This window comes from Saimiri boliviensis, chromosome 1 (genome assembly GCF_048565385.1).
Source record: "Saimiri boliviensis isolate mSaiBol1 chromosome 1, mSaiBol1.pri, whole genome shotgun sequence".
NCBI lineage: Eukaryota > Metazoa > Chordata > Mammalia > Primates > Cebidae > Saimiri > Saimiri boliviensis.
The window spans coordinates 16,178,166-16,190,478 of NC_133449.1; the positions used below are offsets into that span (position 1 = coordinate 16,178,166).

General features: G+C 47.9%; 1 protein-coding gene across 6 annotated transcripts in view; it reads right to left on the bottom strand.

Moving 5' to 3' along the window:
- Positions 1-12,313, bottom strand: part of CYRIA (CYFIP related Rac1 interactor A) — a 116,458-nt gene that overhangs the window by 73,462 nt on the left and 30,683 nt on the right. For 2 of the 6 annotated variants that reach the window (XM_039479256.2, XM_074394269.1), the window contains exon 2: positions 391-543. The exons of 1 other annotated variant lie outside the window; for it this stretch is intronic. The gene's annotated coding sequence lies outside the window, so the exon portion shown is untranslated. 3 more of the 6 variants (XM_074394258.1, XM_039479257.2, XM_074394254.1) reach the window with 3 other exon arrangements.

Here is a 12,313-nt window from a genome sequence, read left to right on the forward strand (position 1 = left end):
ATTCTGCAAGGAAAAACAAACCTAGATGTGCAGCTCAAATCTGTTCTTTTCCTGCATGTTCTAAGCTACCCTCTTTCATTCCTTAAACCTCAAAAGATAGCACAAATCTCACTCAGAATACAGCTAATGAGCCCAGGGCCTTGAACCCCTTGCAGACAGCTACCTTGAAATGAATGTCAGTTACTATTCATGTCTTTTTTCATTTGCCTTTCTTTAGATGTATGTGATGTCAGGAGGCATGGCTTCTGATCAAGGACAGATCTGGTCAAATGACTGTTCTTAATACTTTCACATCTTTCATAATATAAGCATGCAGATGACACACTTCCTTCAGTACAATGATGGTTATCACTGTGCTACATGTTATGACCAAAGTCAATTGTTTCTCACCTGGAAATATCTCCTGTGATTCAGTTTCACCAATCCAGGCTGATGGAATGAACCAGCCTAGCTGCTGCCTGGCCAAAGTAAGTCGGGCTTAAATCAGGTCTGTGGCCTCCTAGAGTCCTGTAGCTTTCCTGTCCTTCAGATGGTGGCACCCTGCTGAAAAGGGAAGGCAAGTCATGTTACTGTGAGAAGCAATTTTCCATTCTCCACTAGTCATAATATATTTTTTAAGGAGAGCAGAGAGAGTCACAAGATCACAAGTTATCAGGCCTGAAGGACATCTAAGAGATAACCTTGTCCAATTCTTTCATTTCGTAATGAGAAGATTGAGGCTCAGAGAAGAAAACAGCCTCTCTTGAGGACTCAGCAGTGTGGGAGTCACATCCACATTGGAACATGTCTCTGACTCTCTGACCTTTGACATAGCTTTTAAATGCAGCCACACGGTCAGGCTGATTTCTCAAACAAGTGGTCATTGACCTTGAATGGGAAGTCTTTTTATTTTTTATTTTTTGTTTAACAGATCTTGAAAAAGGGAGGTGGCACATTTTCCAGATTGCTGTTTTTGTAGTTTCACCCCTGGGAGCTAAATTCGTAAAACAGCCTACCTCAGGCATGTGGTTGAGATGGTTCTCCCTGTTTCTCATTAGAAAAATATTGTTATAAAATACCATGACCCATGAACACAGTGACACAGTGGGGAGCGAGTGTTGCTTTTCAGTGAGAAGCAAGTGTGGACACAGTTGCCCCCACCCCGACCTCTCTTTCCATGTTTCAGAGAAACACAGCAACAGATATGGACTCCTTTTCTTTAAGTATCATTTATTGTGGGTTTTTCCCCGCTCCGGCTACTGTGCATGTAAATGTCCACTCCTTTGTGCAAAAAAACCAAATAATGGAAAATAGAGGGCAGCACCCACTTATTAAGCAAATATCTGTCAAGCATATGATCTGAATTGTAAAGATATACTTTCTTATTAATTTGTCCTCAAAATTCTCTGTAAGATACCATTAATTCCATTTTTCCAGGGAGGTAGGAAACCAGTCTTGCAAGAGCTAGAATGATCTGCAGAGTCAGAAAAGAGAAGCAAGGTAGAAACAGAAAGAAGCTTGGGCCTCCTAAATCTACCTTTTGTTACCTAAACTGTCCTTACTAGGACGAAACACTAGAGCTGTCTGTTTTTTTCCTGTGTTTCCATTCAAATGCATGAGGCAGTTCTTTGGAAACTGAAATTGTTGTCAGGGCATGAAAGATTATTCTTATTAGATTCTCTTTCTGATGGGGGTGGGGAACAGGGGTGGGGTTTGGGGAGCATCTAAAGTCCAAGGCTTCCAGCCAGGCTCCCAGCTGGGGCTCCCAGGCCCTCAGAGGCTGGGCCGGCTCTGACTCTCAACAGCAGGGGCAGCAGCAAGAGGGCACCTCAGGAAGTCACGATTATCAACGCTCCCTGGCTCAGGGCTTTGTTCCTGTTCTCAGACAACAGTGACATGCCAGGAGAGACGGGGTGGGGGTGGAGAAAGAGGAAGAAAAAACAGGAAGTGAAGTGGGGGAGGAGGGAAGGAAATGATAAGAGAAAACACAGCAACTTTGAAATGTCCTTGGCCTGATGAGAAAGTGATTTCTGAGTGGACATTAGTGAAGCTGGGACTTGCATTTTGGGAAACTGGATTGTGATGGTAACGGGGCGGGGCAAAGAACTTTACTTCCTGCAGACTCAGGGTTGCAGTCCACAAATCCCATTTCCCACCACCGAGCACAGCCTGGCACAGGACTGTTTTCCACACACTTGGGTGCAGGCACTGAAGGTGGTGAATTTGCAGAGATAGATTCTGGGGTAAGGCCCTGTTCCTCACCTCCTGACCAGCTGAGAGGCCAGGTGTGTCACAAAAGGATCTGGAAACAAGAGAAAGGCTCTCAAAGTGATCAGGTATCTGGGAGAGGTATCCCATCCTCACTGCTTTTTTTTTTTTTTTCTCTCACATGTCCTCAAAATTCAACCCATTTTCAGTGTTCATGACTGGGACGGATGCACTCAGCTGGGTTCAGCACGGATGCTGCTATCTTCCACCACAAAACCAAGAGGGTCAGTCAGGCAGAACACTGGGTTTCCTCCTGATCATGACTCTACCACAGCTCCTGCCTGTTTTCTATCCATTTTCTTCACTCTACTTATTTACTGAGGCTTACAGAAATTCCTCAACTCCAAATGCACATCGTAAAGAATGACAGTCACCTGGTATGAACAACCACACACAGAGATGACCCTAATAATAACCGAATACCACTTCTACTAATGCTAATGCTATGCGTAGACCCCTGATGGGCACCAGTGGGTAAAGAATGCGGAACCCCCTCATGGGTAAGCCGTTAGATACTGGCTCCCCTACTCCAGCCGGTCTCCTGTACCCGCTAAGCAGTACAGGGTTGGGTCTGTATTTTTTTTTCAGCCTCTTAGCTAATGGCCAGGAAATCTGTATGGTTAAAAATCTTCTGAGAGGGTTTTAGTATCACCGACCTGGCTCTGATCCACGGCCAAGCATTCAGTTGACATGGACCCCAACTCCGCTCTCACTCTCACCCCACCTCCTCCCACCTAACAGGTGCAACGCAACAGCTCTCCAAGGGCAGGGGCTTACTCCAGGTCCCACAGCTAATGGCCTCCCAGGGATCTGCCCCACTTCCCCTAAAGTAAACATAGAACAACAAGAAATCAGTATATGTTTGAGAGGAGTCCAAGCCTTCTTAAGCAATTGCTGATGGTTTACTGTGTGAGTCACCCCGGGGCCAAATGTCTATTAGGGAGAACACAGAGCGAGGGGAGGGAAAGAAACTGAAAACTCATCTCGCGTCTCCACGGGCAGCACAACCTCACAGATCCGCAGCAACCCCAGCATGCATTTGCTCCCATCCAAGCAGCCACGGGTGGTCCACGCTGTTTCCACAGTGCTCTGCCCTGTGCCTGGCCTGGTGGGACCCACACCACCAACACAATCAGGAGCTGGCCCTTCTGTAGCACCTGGCAGCCGGTAAAATGCTTTTCCGTATCTTTACATCTTCGCTCCTTTTGAAAGAGGTACAAAGCTGACGGGTAATCACCCCAGTTTATAAATGGAGAAATCAGAGACAGGAGGGGCCTCATCCAGAGTCTCAAAACAGAACTAGGGCCCAAAATAGGCATCTCTTGTCTTCCAGTCCAGCGACCTTTCCCTGCGTCCTGTCCCTCCCGGTCCATTCAGGGGAGGGCTGAGGAACAGCTTCAAATGGCTGCTGCCTTCCTCTTCTGAATGAGTCTGGAAATTGAAAAACAAGGGAGGGCAACGGAAGGGAAGGCAATATCCACTGTGAGAGGCCAAAAGGCCCTCAAAGACCACGTCCCCACCCGCTGGGGCAGGCAGTCAAGGAACCCAAAGCCCAGGGTGGGGCACCCTTGTTTCCACAGTTCACCAGCAGCAGAGCTTAGACTAAGTTCCTCAACGCCAGCAGCACAGACCAACATTGAGAAACCAGAAGGGGCAGGTGTTTAGATAATAAAAATAGCTAATACTGATCAAGTACCTACTGTGTGTTGCACTTTGTTTAGCACCATGCACCTAGTGACTCCCTGAAACCTCATGGCAACCAAACTTGGTAGCATTATTATCATCCACTTTTACAGATGAGGTAACTGAGGCACAGAGGGATGAAGTCACTTGTCCACGGGATTTAGCTTTTGAGTGGGAGGGTCAAGGTGTGAACTTAAGCAGGCTGGCTCAAATTCTGCGACGCCAAATGGTGGAAAGATAGAGAATAAAGCATATACACTAGGAACAGATGACACCTTCCTTCAAAAGGAGAGAAGGAAGGTAGAGACTCTGCAGGCAGGAAATACTGAGAGGTGCTGTGCAGGCAGGATTAGGAATTTGGTCCCCAGTCCCCTCTGGGTAGCAGCCGATCAATGTCAGCCAACACCAGTAAATGCCATTCTGGTCTTGGTGTTTATACAGCACCACTGTGGGAGGAGGGAGTGGGTGGGCCAGGGAGGGGATGAAGGGAGGGTCTGAGATGGGAGAGCCACCAGGATGGGTGGAGAGGATGATGCCCTGGGAAACCAATTCCTATGTCCCAGAGGGATGGAGCAGCTGGGCAGGCAGGGGGTTCCTTTCTGCATCCCCAGCACAGCAGGGCACACAAACCCGGGATACCAGGCTTCAGGAATGCCACTGGGTTACAGCCTCATGAAGCCTGGGAAGCCGGGAAAGACAGGATCATCTCTTACCATTTCCCCATTAAAAAGACTAAAGCCAAAAGCCGTCCCTGTCCTGGAATAAACACAATAACAACACAGCACCATTTGTTGGCAGGTTGCGATTTGTCAGGAAATATGCTAGATGCTGTACACAGACTGTGTAAAAACGATACCAACTCTGACAGGTCCATATGATTACTCTTAATTTACAGTTGAGAAAAGCTAAGTAATTTTGTAAAGGTCAAAGCTAGCAGGCTATGAGAAAGGATCTGAACCACCATTTATCAGACTTTGAGGCCCCTGATCTCACCTCAGAGCTGTGTGTGCTGTGAAATGGTTAAGTGATTTACCCATGACCACGCAGTGGCGCTAACCCACAGCCAGCATCCGAGCTGTCAGAGCTCATGGGCACTGGCTTCTATGTCCACACACTCTCTATGCTACACATCCACACTAAGTGCTGCTAACCACTTTTATATACACAGACATACAACTGGGGTGACTTAACGGTTTTTCATCCAAACCCGGATACCTCTGAGAGCGAAAGGGGGGCCCTTTTAATAATAGCGCTAAGACAACAGGCAGACCCCAGGACTGTCCTAGGCATGTAAGAACATGTGGTCACCCAAATACAATCCACACCCCCATGGGCTGGTTACTTTCACGTCCAGTTGTATTGGTAGAGAACCCTCCTGGACAACGCCTTGCTTCCCAATCCACACACATACTCCTTTGCAGTAATTCATTCTCTCTGTGTTTATCTGCCTGTCTTCTGAATTCTTGGAGCTTGTTGGCCTTAGAGATAAACAGGCTGATGCCACTTGGTTATAAAGCAGTCATGCTATGGTTTGAGAAGGAAGGATGTCACTAGTTGAAACAGTATGTTTTAAAAGATGGGTGGGTTCCTTGTGCCATGGCAGCCCAGAACCCGAAGGCCCAGATGTTCTGATAATCATCCAGTCCCTCAAGAGCGAGGACTCTGTGGCTCTGTCATGAAGGACAGCCTGAGACAAGCAGACAGGAAACCGGCATAGGAGTGCAGCTGTCACCACCACTGGGCCTGCCGGAGAAACCGCAGTCTACTGGGAGGACACAGACCTGGGGTCCTCGGGGGACAGGTGCATCTTTGAGACAAGGCCTGGCCTTGTCTGATCATGCCCGGGGGTGAGCAGCTCTAGCTTGGTAAGGGATTCCCATTTTCCCAGCTGCTGGGCCTAGGGGGGAAGGAGGTGGCATTTCAAGCTCGTTTTTCTTTTACTCTTTTCCTAAGAATCCGCCCTCTTAGGAATCTCTGCCCAAGATGAAGGAAGAATCTGCTATTCTTTTGAAGCCAGGAAATCAGTCTTGACAACCTCTCCCATCAATACAGGTAAAGTGAAGTGCTAATGAGAAAGCAGAGGGCATTTGTCCATTCTCTGAAGAGACCATTTCTAGCATATGTTTAATGGTGAAGCATCACGGGGCCTCGAGGCCAGGGATTTTCGGAGGCCCCAGAGAAGACTGCCAGCTCTTAGTGGCCCTAGAAACTCTTGGCAGGGCTCTTGGGGAGGCACTGACTAGCAGGGCTCTGGGCCCTCGTCCTGCGATAACAGGAACAGAGAGACTTTTCACCTGTTTTGTGTAGGGGCTTCTACAAGTGATGATTTTTTGGTAAACAGATCCTTTTCCAAATTAGGTCATGTACACAGGTTGTGTGAGTTAGGGAATGCACTTAGCTTCTTGTGGGCCACAATTCAACACACAACAGCTGTGATTATAATTATTATTACTATCATTCCTAATAGTAATAATTATGTTATTCTGGGGGATATTTAAGACCTAGAGAAGGAAAGGATTTGTCTGATGTCACCCAGTACGCAGCCTTCCCACAGTGGGAACCCGAGCATGGAAGAAGCCCAGAGACCAGATAGGGAGTGACTGGGAGAGGCCATGGCTCAGGCAGTTCTAGACAGTCAGAGGTCAACAAGCCAGTGATGGTGGTGACGGGGCAGAAGATACCAATCCTCCTTCATCGAGCACTGACTATGTGCCAGGCATGGGCTAGACATCACCTGAGTGTTCCACCCAGCCCTCGCCCACTCTTGCTGGAAACAGCAATGCTCCTATTATCCACATCTTACAGATAAGGAGCTGGACAGTCAGAGAGGCTGGGTGACAAGCTCTGGGTTAACAAGTAGATAATGAAGCACGCATTTGGACCCGCATCTGAGAGGCCCCGGCCTGGGCCCTGACCACCATACTCTACTGCAAAGGAGAGGACCCAGGCCACCCTCAGAGGTGGCGTATCTGAGTCATGGAGTGGGGAAGGCAGATGCAAGTGGGCAAATGGTAGCAGAACAAGAACAAGAGCCCAGATCTCTACCCCTGGGCTCACATTAGTTCCGTCTCCCAAGGTTGTGGTTTACCATCTGTCAGCGGTCTTTGTAACACCTGAACAACCATTAAGGTGATTGCACTCATGAGCGGGGCGGGAGAACACCTGTCAAACTGGCTACAGCATTCAGGAAACTCCAAGCTTTTCGAAAAGTTCACATTGCACTACCTGAACACAACCGCTGGGGTGAGTTCCTTCTCCTTGAGACTGCATTTCAGAATGTCAGTTACACCGGGTCTCCTTTGAGTAAGGAAGTGGGAGACACATTAGAAACTCAAGGAGGTCAGCTTCCTCTTCTCTGACAACCCAGAGCAACAGCACAATTGGATGCCAGACAAAGGGGCATTTTTACCTCCCCTCCTCCCATCCAGGGCTCCAACTACAGGAGCATCACCATTAGGGAGGGGTAAGGGGCACATCTTAACCAGGTTTGAGATGTCAGAAGTTGATAGTCTGCCTTGTCTCCATCTGGAAGGTAGCAATAAGACAAAACCCAACAGTCCAGACTGGAGTCTGAGCCTCACCACCCCCAGGTGATGAAAGCCAGGAGGATGCCTTGACTCAGTCTTGACCTGGGTGCAACTCTAACTCGGCCTTGGCTGGGCTGTGTGACCCTCAGTCAGTCACGACTGTCAGATCCTCAGACACAACACCTGTTAAATGCAGATCACATGGAGATATATACCAGCAAGCTTCTTCGGACTAATTTGAAAACCAAATGAGCTATTATGTTTGTGTTCACGTTTTATCTCCACCATTGGGTGGAAAGTTCCTTAATAAGAAAGCATGTCTTATTCATCTTTACAAACTATCATAACTAGCCCAGAGCCTTGCTCAAATGAGAAGGGTTGAAGGTTGAATTCGTAAAATTCAGCTTCTCTGAGGGCAGTGAACAGCCCAGCATAGCTGGGGAGGAAGGAAAGAGGTGGCAGAGACACAGTGAGTAGAAAAAGAGGCTGTGGCCAGGCTGTGGAGGACTTGACACATACCGATGCTTCTAAATTTCATCTGTAGCTGGATGGTAAGCTGATACCCCAGATGCTTTAGTAAGTATTAGTGGAGGAAAGGGCTGTGGAAAGAGCCTGGGGTCTCGAGCCCAACAATCATTGACCTCAGTCTCAGGTCTCTGGAACTGAGCCTTAGTTGCCTTATCTGCAAAATGAGAATAACAGCTTCATTTCAGGGTCATTAGGGGGACCTAGCATTGAAAATGACCAGTGCCGTATTTGGCATCTATTTGAACTTCAGCAAATACTACTGCCCTAAGTGAGTGGGGCCAAGCTGACACTGACTATCAGATATAAAGGTATGTTACAGAGGTTCTAGGCCAGTGCTGCCTTGGAGTGAGAAACTACGCAATGGGTACCATGGCCATACTGCAGTGAGTACAATCTAGAGCCAATCTGGCTAGCTAGAGTCATGTGTTGTCCAAGTTTCCAGCAACTCTGGTGTGCTCCGGCATATCCTGTGAATACCCACAGCCCTCATGTACCCAAAGACCACATGGTGTCACGTGGCAAACCGCCCCTCAGTCCTACAGATCACCTCAAAACTTCCCAGTGCCCTGGCCTACAGCACTATCTACAAGGGACACTGCCAGGTGGCTTCTGTTGGTTGGGTGTTCTAGAGAGATCACTTACGCCATAAGGCCGGCTAGGAGGCACAGCACTCTGGGCTGGGAAGCAGGAGATCTGGGCTCCAGTTTCTGCCCTGGACCTAAATCTCCCTAACACACTGGAGCAAGTCACTTGCCATGTGCACAGTGGCTAAGTCTTGGGACTGAGTCTTGGGACCCTCAATGCTAAAATGTCCTTCGGTGGAGTGTTTCTATAATACCTAGGATATACATTGCCATTCGAGAAAGTCATGTTCTTATAAGGAAAATCTCTGCTAAAACTACCCTGAAAATAAAGCCCCTTCTATAGCACACTCCGGTCCAAAACCAACAGGAATATGCTGAAGTCCAGAGGGTGCCTGGTTTCCAGCTTTCGCCTGACCAGTCCCTGTCTGTGCCTCCTCAGGTGTGTCATTTCACCCTTCGGAGCCTCCATTTCCTCATGTGAGCCTCAGAGGCAACGATATATCGCTCATACTATTTTCTAGCAAACTGTTTCCTGACATCATCTTTGTGGGCTGTGCCAGGCACACTTTTGCAAAGCAGGCACGGGGGAAAATAAAAAATTTCCATCAGTCTTGGGAAGTGGGAGAGAGTCAGAGTCCACAGGATGAGAAATGATTGAGAACACACCCATGACAGCTGGGAGCCGGCTTATCTATGATGCTGGCAAGGGTCACCCCTGGCCTCGGCAGACAAACACTGGCAATTGCGCTCCAGACAATAGCACAGCTGCTCTTGTCCCTGGGCTTCCTGCTGTGAGACAAATCAGGGGTCATATGATCAGTATTCAGCATTGCATTCGTCCCCAAGATGCAAAGGGATTCTGCCTTCTCCAATGGCACAGGGCTGTGGGAGGGGGGTGCACACACCCCGCCCCAATCAGGGAAGCAGTGGATAGAAGAATGGATAAGGATGAGATCCCCACAGAAACTGACCACAGGAAAATGTCCTTTCCATGTGAGAATCAACACCTCTAACAGAATCCATATTCCTAAGCTGAAGGTACAAGTCCCTCTATAAACGAGTGCATACTAACTAGACTCATCCTTTACATAAACTGCCAGCTTAAGCCCAAATGTGATTTACTGCAGCTTTGTACTCTCCTGCCCTACTCTGCAGCCTAGATTTTCACCCGTTGGCCCTGTCTACCAACCTTCAAGACCAGCAGCAGTCTTACTTCCTCCAGAAAGTGTCCTCTAATACCCCCACAAGACTGCAATCCATACTGACCTCTCCCTTTTCTGAACTCTCATAGCACTTTCTGTCTGTGTCACTCGGCATTTAGTGCCTATGAGTTGTCTCATAACTTTTATTTATTTATTTATTTGTTTTTGAGACAGGGTCTCATTCTGTCACCCAGGCTGGAGTGTGGTGGTGTGATCTCAGCTTACTGCAACCTCTGCCTCAAGTAGTTGGGATTACAGGTGCGGGTCACCATGCCTGGCAATTTTTTTTTTTTTTTTGGTATATTTTGTGAAGAAGGGGTTTCACCATGTTGCCAAGGGTTGGTCTCAAACGATCCACCAGTCTCAGCCTCCCACAGCGTTGGGATTACAGGCATGAGCCACTGCACCCAGCTACCTCATCGCTTTCTGACTGGAGTGTTGCACCAATCCCTTAACTGGTTTGATCCTGCTTGTCCTCTGCAGAGAAAACTTTTCAAAACACACATTTGATGATGATACTTAAACCCTCCAAGTATTTCCCACCACCTTTGTGATAAAATCCATCGCCCTACCATGTTCCTGCCCTTCCCCTGGGGCTATCCACATTCCAGCCACACCGAAGTATTTCCCAAGGTTGTGTAATGAGGTGGTATCAAAGGCAGGAGGAGAACCTGCGTCTCCTGACAACTAGCGAGGGGTTCTTCCTTCAGTCCCAGGTTCTCCCTGGTCTAATATTGGGCAATATAGGACACCAAGGAGCACATTACAGTAAGTCACGGTCAAGGTGAAAAATTCACGACCAACTAAGACTTTAGGCTTGATGAGCTTACACTGTTGATATCCAGCCCATCCACCAAGCAACCAAGTGGGCAGTAGGCGTTTGACTCAGGCAGAGGTTCATCTGCTCTTTACACCAACAGTTGGAAGGGGATCATTATTGCTCCTTTCGCAGGTGTGGAAAATGAGGTTCCCAGTGGTCATAGCAGCTATGACTCTATGACAGCTATCTGGACTGAAATACCAGGCACACCCCTTCACCTATATTCCAGAATGGTGAAACCCAACTGCTGTCACCACCTTGATGCCTCCAAGCACCTTACACTAGACACATCTGATGCTAAGTAACAGCATCTAGTCTCTGCCCAAGAGATCATCTGTCCAGGACCCTTCTGAGGAACTTCATTTCTGCTCTAATACCAGAGCTGTCCCACAGCTTTTCCAACTCCTTCAATGGAAAAGCTGCAAAAAGAAACTTTCACTTAAGAGAGGGAAAACTCCACTCTAACTGCTTTATGTTTATATGGAGAAATTATCAAAAACTCTTAACCATGTGAATGCTTCCCCCACAGCACATCACAGTGATAAATGCCTGTGTTTGGGGGTGGCAGAACCAAGTCCAGAGGAGAGCAAGACTAACATGTGATCAGCAGGACACATGGACCCAGGGGCATTCTGAGCTGGCTGGCACTAGCTTACCAGAGCCAACTGTACAGATCTTTTCCCAAGTTCACATTCAGTGAGGCCATGGAAGGAGCCTGAAGCCAGCCATGGCGGGAATATTTACACCATGGAAATTGGCCCATGCTTCCAGCAAGTTTGTCTGGCTTTTGTTTGTCAGAGAATTTGTTATGAAACATTTATGAGCACACCACTGAATGCATCCATAGAATGGACACTGGGCTGGGAAGACAAGACTTAAACTGTAGCTAAAGTTTTACTGCCAACTCACAGTCTGACTTGGGCAAGTTTCTTCCTGCCTAAGTTTCCTTAACTGTGAAGGGCATAAAGAGCATTTTGGACAATGTAAAATAGGGAGGAGACGTTTGGCAATTTCTGCAGACATTTTTGGTTGTCACAATTGAGGTGGCTGTGGTGCTACTGGACAGGGATGCTGCTAAACATCCTACCGTGCCCAGAAAAGCCCCTCCTCCTCCCTTGACAGAGAGCTACTTTGCCCAACATGTTAGCAGTATTAAGGTTCAGAGAGCCTGATGGGGAGATAGTCACACAGTAGCCCATTCAAATACCTTGAATACATCAGCATGCAGAAGGAAAATAAAAGTCACTGGAGTCAGCTTGCGGGAACCCTGGGAGGGCAGTGGTACAGAACATTGCCACAGATGCTACAGGTTGACAATGCAAGGATGAGGCAGAGCTCTTGCCCTAACATGGTGCTGGGCACGCCACAGGTGCTCCGTAATCATTTGCGGGAAAAGCAAATGTGTCTAGTTGAAATAATAATGCAGTCTCTCTCCAGCAAGCCCACGCTCCAGTGTGTGTGCACCCCCGCACAGTGACACCAGGCAGAAGGATCTGACAGGTGTCTATTCACCTCCTCTGGGAGGGTAGTAAAAAGAAATGGTGTGAAGTTCTAGCCCAGGAGACTCAGGTTAGACAAATAATGACTAGCCTGGCATCCAGAACAGTGATGGTCAGAAGAGCAATTTTATTTAAGCCACTTTATAATAGGAGTTGAAACATGTTGAAAAGTGAGGTTTTCAAAGGCTCCTCTGGGAAGGCAATTGTCAAAAACACACAGCAG